The following is a 9,431-nucleotide window of genomic DNA, read 5'->3' as shown; positions in this document are numbered from 1 at the left end:
TATTTGTTTGGTTGCTGCAATAAACAATGAATATAAAACTATGAAAACCATACTTGCCGTACACTCTATTGCGAACTGTGCACTTGAGCCAGTGCTTTGTGCATCATACCTTGCATCATACCTTGTCATACCTTGCTGTACTCAAAAGTACTAGCACCAGTATTTGCGCTACGAATCATGCATGCTTCGCCAGTGTCTGGAAGTGTTGCTGCCTTTCTATGCTGCCCCTTCTTTACCAGTCACTTTCATTGCATTCCCAATTGCACATTAACAAGGCCATAACTAGCAGGAACTCGAGCACATTTGACTGGCAAAGGTTGGGGCGCGCTGAAAGGCAGCAACCTTCGAGAGGTACGGGCTCGAAAACGCGGATTCTACAGAAAGACCGCTTTATAATTCGCGCCAAAAGCATACGTATGCGTGACGTCATTCTACGTCACGTTTGCGTAGTTTGCCCCCCAAAATCCAGGGGGCGCTGGAGTGCCCACGAGCCGCCATTTTTTGGACCAATGGGCGTCTATGGAGCCTTCGCTACCAGTGTACATCTGCCTTGTCCGCACTACGTGTGTCCCCCCTTGCTCTCATGGGTGTGAACTTCGGCCTCTCAGACTTGGAACCAAATTCACCCTTTTGACCGTCCTTAGCTCCGCGAGCCCGACGCGTCACAAACTCCTCGGCTAGCTCGGCGGCTTTAGCCACTGTACTAACGTCTGGCCTATCCAAGACCCAGTACCGCACGTTCTCAGGTAACCGACTATAAAACTGTTCTAGCCCGAAACACTGCAGAATTTTCTCGTGGTCACCAAACGCTTTCTCTTCTTTGAGCCACTCCTGCATGTTTGACATAAGCCTGCAGGCAAACTCTGTATATGACTCACTTCTGCCTTTGTCATTTTCCCGAAACTTCCGACGGAACGCCTCCGCTGACAGCCTGTACTTTTTTAGCAGACTCGATTTCACTTGGTCGAAATCCTCTGCCTCCTCTCTCTTCAAGCGAGCGACTACGTCGGCCGCCTCGCCGGGTAACAAAGTGAGCAAGCGCTGTGGCCACGTTTCCCGAGAGAACCCCTGCTTCTCGCACGTTCACTCAAAGTTAACCAGGAACAAACCAATGTCCTCTCCAAGCTTAAACGGCCGCATCAGGTCAGTCATTTTGAACGATACCCGTTCTCCTGCACCGTGTGCCTGACTTCCATTACAAGCGCGTTCCATCTCTACCTCGAGACGCTTCATTTCCAAAGCGTGTTGACGGTCGCGCTCTTCTTTCTCTTTTTGCTCTTTACGTTCGCGCTCCTCTTTCTCTTTTTGTTCTTTACGTTCGCGCTCGTCTTTCTCTTTTTCTTTTTGTTCTTTATGTTCGCGCTCGTCTTTCTCTTTTTGTTCTTTACGTTCGCGCTCGTCTTTCTCTTTTTGTTCTTTACGTTCGCGCTCGTCTTTACGTTCGCGCTCGTCTTTCTCTTTTTGCTCCCTCTCCTCAATGGTCTCAAGGCATTCCGACAGCTCGTCATCCTCAGCCTCCAACTCAAGAATAGCCCTTAGCAGTTCTGGTTTTCTGAGTTTGTCTGAGACATCCAGACCCAACTCTCTTGCAAGCTCCAGCAATTTCGGTTTGCGCAACGACTTCAAATCCATGGCTGCTCCGAATGCTGCTTTCTCTACTGCCTACTATTGTCTTGCCGCAAACTAACCCGGCAGCAACGACAACCACAATTACCAGCTCTGTTTCTGACACTAACAAAAGCCTGGCAAAACTCAGAAGAAGAAAGTCCCGCACTCACCAAACCTCACAGCCAAAAATTCAGCGCAGTCGTTCCGCTGCAGGCAACCAGTCATCACACAAGGCTCGTTGCACTGCTCCCGGATGGTCGTTGTGCTGCTCAGCATACAGTTGACCGCATATCTTCGCTGCTGGCCTCCGTTGTCGGGATCTCACCGCTGGCAACCAGTTGTTGCAAATGGGTTGCAAGCCCCAAGGGTAGCGTTGGCCTGGCGGCCTGGGGCAAAGCTGGAAACATCCGAAGGTCCCGGCAAAGGATGAGTCGACTGGCAACAGAACAACTTGTTTATTCTGGCATCGCAAAAGAGCAGCCGGTCAGGGCGACCACGTTACTCGAAGGAAGAAATCGAAGTGTCTCCTTGGCGTCCGGCGCAGCTGCCTTTTATACCCTCGGAGTCGAGGGCAAGAAGGAACGGCTTGGGATGAGTCGCACGAGACGGCGACGCACGGACATGTACAGACGTGACGGGCGCGTCCGCCGGGCCGGCGCCGGTCAGACCTCCTCGCCTCCCAGTTGGGGAGGTCCTCTCCCCGGCTGCCGCGCTTTGACAAGCATGGGCACCAACATGCACACGCACACACACGCACACACGACGACACGTGGCATTGAAACCTGCCTGGACGCGCTTGGCGGGAGGCGTTACGGCAGCACGGAACGGGCCCAAAATGACCGCCACTTTAAACGAAGCCCCGGCGTCCGTTGCATCCGCGCCGGCTATACCGCGCGTCGTAGGCGAAACGTAACACAGTACTCTATAGGCCACCAAATGCACCAGTTTCTTACCTTGAAAATTTGCAGTGTTACTTAGAACATGGGAAGCCGAGAAAGCATAAGCTTATTATCTCCGGCGATTTTAGTTTAGCAGGCATTGACGGGAGTACATTGACAGATAAGTCGAGAGAAACAGAAAGCAGTGAATTGCTCCTGGATATTGCCTTTAATAACGACTTAACACAGGTGGTGACTGAGAGTACACGTGTAGCAGGAAATGTGAAAACAACGTTAGACTTGGTGTTCCTAGACGGGCGGATCGACAACTACGAAGTAAATGTCGAAGAGGGTGTGCCCGATCACAAACTCGTTTTTGTACAGATAAGTACACAGTCTGGATCTGAAACGCTAAAAGAGAGAGTCATTCATGTACCTGATTTTGACAAAGCGGATGATGCCAGTATTATCGGTCAGCTATCTTTTTCCTAGGACAGTTTTAAAGAAGAAGGTGACGTCAATATCATGTGGTTAAGATTCAAAAGACATAGTCTTCCACTGTGTTAGCTCATACATTCCAACAAAACGAAAGAAAAGAAACAAACATAACCCGTGAATTTCGCGTGATATCATCCATTTAAAACGAAGAATTAATCGACAAAGAAGGAAAGTGCCAATAAATTGCAGTTTAATCTTTCATTTATCAAGCATTTTACGACAAATGCTGAGAGAAGCCAAAACGAAGTATTATGATGACCATTAACTAATTACATGAAATCTGCTCCCCATCGATTTTGGCGTCCCTTGTCAAAGAGAGAAAACAACTATTGTAGCATTGTTATTGGCGATCAGGTGATTACCGATTCTTCAGTGATTGCGACCGCTCGTAATAAGTTTTTTTCAGACTGTGTTTACCGCCCAAGCAATGAACACTGTGTCATCGAATGTATTGTCACAAATACAAGAATCAACAATGCCTAATATTGAATGAACTTACGAAGCAGTGGTATGTCTTGTACTAAATATAAATGAAAAAAAGTCTGTCGGACCGGACGGCATACCAAACGCCTTTTTACACAGGTATTATCTGATCATTATATTCCAAACCTCATCCGAACAGAAACAGGTCCCAAACGACTGGTTTACAGCTAAAGTGGTCCCAGTACACAAAACTGGATACCGGCAGGCAGTTGAGAATTACAAGGCAATCTCTTTAACTTGCGTTTGTTGCAAACATCTGGAGCACATAATATCAAAGGCAATCCATACACATCTTGAGTCAATAAAAGCCTTTTTTCCAAATCAGCATGGCTTTCGGCAACAGTTGTCAACTGTAACACAACTAGTAGAGACAGTTAATGACTTCGAGAAAGCTCTGAACGACAAGAAACAAATCGACGCAATATGCCTTGACCTTTCTAAGGCATTCGACAGAGTCCAACACGGTGATTTAATAAACAAATTACTATTTATGGGTATTTATAATAAAATTGTGCACTGGATATCAGCTTATACAAGCGGAAGACCTCAATTTGTCGAAATCAATGGTAGTAAATCCGAATTATTAAGCGTAACCTCCGGTGTACCCCAGGGGTCCGTCTTGGGTCCCGTTTTATTTTTAGTCTATGTAAAAGACATTGCTTCCCATATTAATAAGGATGTTACAGTGAGACTTTTCGTTTACGACCGCCTGCTCTACTGTGGTGTAAATAATCCAGATAATCAAAAGCACTTGATGATGTCGAGAAATGGTGGCAATTCTGGAAAATGAAAATCAATGAACAGAAAACAGTAGCTTTGGCGTCACGAACAGGAACAAACATGCCAATGAGCACTGTTATATGCTCGGATCCACCGCACTTACCACAGTAGAAACACTTATATACCTGGGAGTCCTCATTTCTAGATATCTAAGCTGAAAAAACCATGTACTTAAAATTTGTTCAGCCGCTGAAAAGAAACTCTGGTTTTGGCGCCGAAGATTAAAACTGGCCTCACAATCTGCCAAGTTGGCTGCCTATTTAACTTATGTGCGACCAACATTAGAATATGCCTGCATTATATGGGATCCTGTAGAAAGTAGCTTAACAAAAAAACTTGAAACTGTGCAAAGAAGAGCAGCTCGATTTATAATGTCCACATATACTCGTACTGATTCTGTAACAGAGATGCTGCGTCTTCTCAATTTGCCACCTCTAGCCGAATGTCGCCGAATGACCAGACTAAAATTTTTATTTCAGCTCTCAAGAAATTCCTTCAATATCAATAGATCCCATTATTTGGTCTCAAAACAACTTACACATCTGAGAGCAAGCTATGAATACTCTTACCAAACCCCGAACCTACGCATTATAGTGTACGCTAATTCTTACTTTCCGAGGACGATAGCAGAATGGAATGATTTACCAGCATCTCTCCCCAGACAACACCAAACATCCTGAGGACGTCCTCAAATGGTCCAAACGTCCTCGGAGCCTCTAAAACATCCTCAATATGTCCTCATAATGTCCAAGGTTGGATTGTCCTCAGAACGTTCGCAGAATGATGTTCTCAGGTCATACCAGCGGCTTCGTGGTCATTTGAGGACGTTTGTGAACACGCATGCATGAAAATTATCAGAAAAATAATGCTTGTATGTGTGTGTGTGTGTGTGTGTGTGTGTGTGTGTGTGTGTGTGTGTGTGTGTGTGTGTGTGTGTGTGTGTGTGTGTGTGCGTGCGTGCGTGCGTGCGTGCGTGCGTGTGTGTGTGTGTGTGCGTGCGTGCGTGTGTGTGTGTGTGAAATTTGATTTCTAAGCATTTACTTCCATTAAGTTTTATTTGTGATGCATTACTGCGACGGCGCTCTGAAGTTTTATCCCATTGACAGTATGCATGCAGTTTTTTTCAACGACAGCGCGCTTAGACCGCAAATTGCTGCACGCGGAAACGAGAGAAACCACCGCCTTTAGGTGACTACCGCGCATGCACGCTGGTTCTAACTGCAGCCCAGAGAACGCTTGCTGCGTGCCAACGACAGAGAAAAAAGTTTGAGGTGCGGTTCCGGTAAGGCTCGTGCAACGCCGTATTCAGCCACCCGCATCGCTGCTGGTTCATGTCCTGAGAAAATCGATGAGTTCTGGTCTACCGTAGTTGTGATTACCGTTTTTTCATGTGACGACGCTATCGCGCACAATTAAAGCTTCTGCAAATCGTTTTCCTTCATGCAAGGCTACGTGTTGTACGCAATGCCGCTAGCTTTTCCTTTGGCGAAGGAGCACGATTTTAGCCCGATCACGGAAAGCGGGCTTGAATCCGGGGGCCCGTCTGTGTGTTGCTGGGTAGGCAAATTACAGTGTTTTTATTTCAGTAAAAAATGTTCTTTTTCACAAAGTCAATCGTTCCGCAATATTTATTGCCTCTTAACATCGCATCGCACGATCAACATCATCATTACCGTGTGTTGCCGCTTCTCGTTTAAGCCAAGCCAAGCCTGCATCCGCAACGTCGTGACCGATCACCGTGACGGCGAAGCACGCACGCTACTCGCACGTGCGTGTTATTCCGCGATGGATGCCTCTCAGAAAAGTGAGCGACGCCTTTTAGATTTGCACGATGTCAATGGAAAGTCGTGCGCGAAAGTTTCGCCGCACTAGGGAAAGACGGGTTGACGTTAGCCTGCAGCTCCCCGCGTGTGCCGAAGCTGGTGCTGATCCATTGTCAGAACAGTGCAGCCAGCTTCAGCATGATGTGTGTGTGACCGAACGTTTTGTGCCCGATACTGAGGATGTGCCGACCCCAGACCCCACAAGTCAAGATGCTGAAGCTGGGACCTCATCGGTTTTTGTAGATTTAAGCTCCGATCAGGACCTTTGTCCTCAGGTTGACGGCAGGTTTGGTTACGAAGCCGATCATGAACGCGCTGACGAGGACGTAGCGACTTTCCGCCACCAGCTTCAAACTTGGGCAGTGGAGTCTGGGTCGTCGCATGCTGCTGTCACGTCACTTTTGAAAGTGCTCCGCAGCCACAAGTGTTTTTCTTCTCTCCCATCATCGGCGAGAGCGCTGCTACAGACACCGAAAAAATCGAATGAACTTTCCGAAATTTCGGAAGGCCAGTACCGCCACTTCGGTGTAGAAGCAGGAATACGGGAAATCCTGGGACAGTGTCGAGACCTGCCGCCGGAACTGAATCTGACTTTTCATATTGATGGCCTACCATTATTGAAAAGTTCTAGAGGCCAGTTTTGGACAATTCTCGGCCGCATAAGCAACCTCAAGCATGCGGCACCATTTGTGACGAGTGTTTTCTTCGGTGACAGCAAGCCGAGAGATGCAAATGAGTTCCTATACAGCTTTGTTGAAGAGCTAAATGTTCTTTTATCTACAGGAATTGCTGTTGAAGCTTTCACAATACCTGTAAAGCTAAAAGCCATTGTGTGTGATGCGCCTGCAAAGGCATATTTGTTTTGTGAGTCAGAAACCACACGGGCTATTACAGCCGCACGAAGTGCACTGTTAAGGGTGCGTACATTGAAGGAAGAGTCTGTTTTCCAAACATTAGCAGTGAGCTGAGAACTGACTGCAGTTTTAGGCAGAGGTCGCAGGAGCAGTATCATACTGGAAGCAGTATTGTAGAGCCGCTGCCAATAGACATTGTGAGGAATGTCCCGCTAGATTATATGCCCCTCGTTTGCCTATGCGTGGTGCACAAATTGCTTGTATTGTGGTTCCGTGGCCCGAAAGCTATAAGGCTTGGCAGCAAAGTCCGCATTGAACTGTCAGTGAAAAATGTCAAGGCCGCACCGTTTGTTCCTTGTGAACTTAACCGAAAGCCTCGTAGCCTCACAAATCTGGATCGCTGGAAGGCCACAGAGTTTCGTTTCTTTTTGCTGTATGGGGGACCCGTGCTCCTGTTATCGCTTCTTCCATCACAGATGTATGAGAATTTTCTAGCTTTGCATGTTGCCATTACCATTCTTTCAATGCCTAACGGCACAAAAAGTGAAGTGCAGTATGCAGGGCAGCCTCTGAACCCATTTTTTTAAAGGCTTTACGAAGATAAATGGCAAGGAGCATGCTTCGCACAATGTGCATGGACTATGCCATCTGGCATCCGTTGTTGAGCACCTGGGGCCATTGGATTCATGGAGTGCGTTCCCATTTGAGAACCACGTTTGCTCTGAAAAGACTGCTCCGAAAACCAGAGCGACCACTTGAGCAGCTCTCTAACAGACTATCACAGCAAGGAGCTGTACTGAAGGAGGCTCAGCAGATGCCAAACTTCCCACTGCTCACTGGACAACATGAGTCTGGGCCCCTTATTGCTCCATGTCAAGGGCCTTAGTTCAAAAAAGTGAAGCTGCCAGGCAGTGTAGTCCTTGCCCCTGGCAAGAGGACAGCTGCTGCATTCTGCAAGATGGATCTATAATTGTCATCGAGAACTTTGCACATCTGCCAACTGGAGCACCTTGCGTTGTAGGAAGAAAGTTCATTCAGCTCGAGGACCTGTACTCCTCTCCATGACGATCATCAATGCTTGGCATATATAGAGCATCACAACTGTCTAGTCTGCGTGCCTGGCCACTAGAGAATGTTTCACGCAAAGCTTTGAAACTCTTTTTTAAACGCGATGCCATTATTTTTCCCCTCCTTCATTCAGAAATATCAGCATAACTGACTGTATAAACCATGAGTTTATGCCACAGTGGCAGAAGCTGAAGGCTTTTTCTATGGCGGGTGGCATGTTATCTTTTTCCAACTCGAAATGGATGCTTTCAAGCAGTATCTCTCATCATTGCATTTCAACTTGGCCAGTACTATTTATGTGTGCTACAGAATTATCGGCGGGATTTTATTAAATTTTACTGAGGGTTTTCTCAGTTTTCTGGTTCATGTCAGTGGGGCATTTGTACACAAATGAAGAGAAATTCTCTATTTACTTTAGGAAATGTGTGAAACAGAAATGTAATGCTTGCTGAGGGGCTAGTTTGTGCATATTTTCGTAAAAGGACCTAGTGCCAAAACAGACAGCATGCAGTAAGAGAGAAGGAACAAGCGCTTGTCTTGTATTGTTTGCTGCCTGTTTTGGTGCGGAGTCCTTTTATGAAAACATAAATGTAAAGAGGAAGGGAGTGAATAGCTTAACGAAATGATCGACTGACCAGTTCACCTATGGCTGTTTTTTTTCCTTTCCTGCGCCTGCGCATTTGTCATTTTTTCCAAGTATTTATTTCGCTCTCGCACTAAATACACTCAGTTGTTAGTCAGCGCTCGAGTTTGTCTTTCTTGTCCTGTGTGTTTTCTTTTGCACTGTTTTCCCTCTGAATATCTCACCAGCTTGCCCAACAAACACCTTGATATGGCTGGATGTTTGTGTGCCTTTTCTTCCCAAATATACACTTTACTTATGTGCAAGTATTTATTATTTGCATGAATTATTTCCTTTTTGGATGCACAACATGCAAAATAATAACATGATTTGCCTGTGCTCCGGTGTTCTACTATGTTTGTTTTGGTTTTGTAAATGTGTGTCCTCATAAATGCATAATCCATCTCTGATTTTCCATCTCTATTTTTGTAGGCACCACAGAAGACAGTCGCAGCTCAGAAGAGCAGTAAAGGAGCCCGTGAAGCACACCGGGATAACACCAAATGGCAGCAAGCAGCTGAGGAATTTAATGAATAAATTATTTGCACAAATTTTTCGCGTTTTTTGATGCAGCTTGACCAGTTATAACCTCCTCAAAATGTACTCAAAACATCAGAAATTGTCCTTTTGAGGCTATTCTGAGGATGTCCTGAGGCCGGACATGAGGACCTTTCTAGTACATTTTGAGGACCATTTGAGGATGTCCTGAGGATAAAGAATGTCCTCAAAAAAACATCCTCAGTATGTCCTCAGGATATTTCAGTGTTGTCTGGGTCTTATAGTCCAGTACATTAACAACGTTCGAAAAAGCTATCTC

At 46.2% G+C, this 9,431-nt stretch overlaps 1 long non-coding RNA gene across 1 annotated transcript; it reads left to right on the top strand.

Moving 5' to 3' along the window:
* The first annotated feature begins 5,972 nt into the window (after positions 1-5,972).
* On the top strand, positions 5,973-9,165 carry LOC144130115 (uncharacterized). Its single transcript, XR_013313972.1, has 2 exons — positions 5,973-6,051; positions 9,047-9,165. It is a non-coding gene; the product is annotated as an uncharacterized LOC144130115 (long non-coding RNA).
* The last annotated feature ends 266 nt before the right edge of the window (positions 9,166-9,431 follow it).

Source organism: Amblyomma americanum, chromosome 4 (assembly GCF_052857255.1).
Source record: "Amblyomma americanum isolate KBUSLIRL-KWMA chromosome 4, ASM5285725v1, whole genome shotgun sequence".
NCBI lineage: Eukaryota > Metazoa > Arthropoda > Arachnida > Ixodida > Ixodidae > Amblyomma > Amblyomma americanum.
Note: the sequence above shows the minus strand (reverse complement) of the source record. Positions and strands in the feature narration are given on the sequence as shown.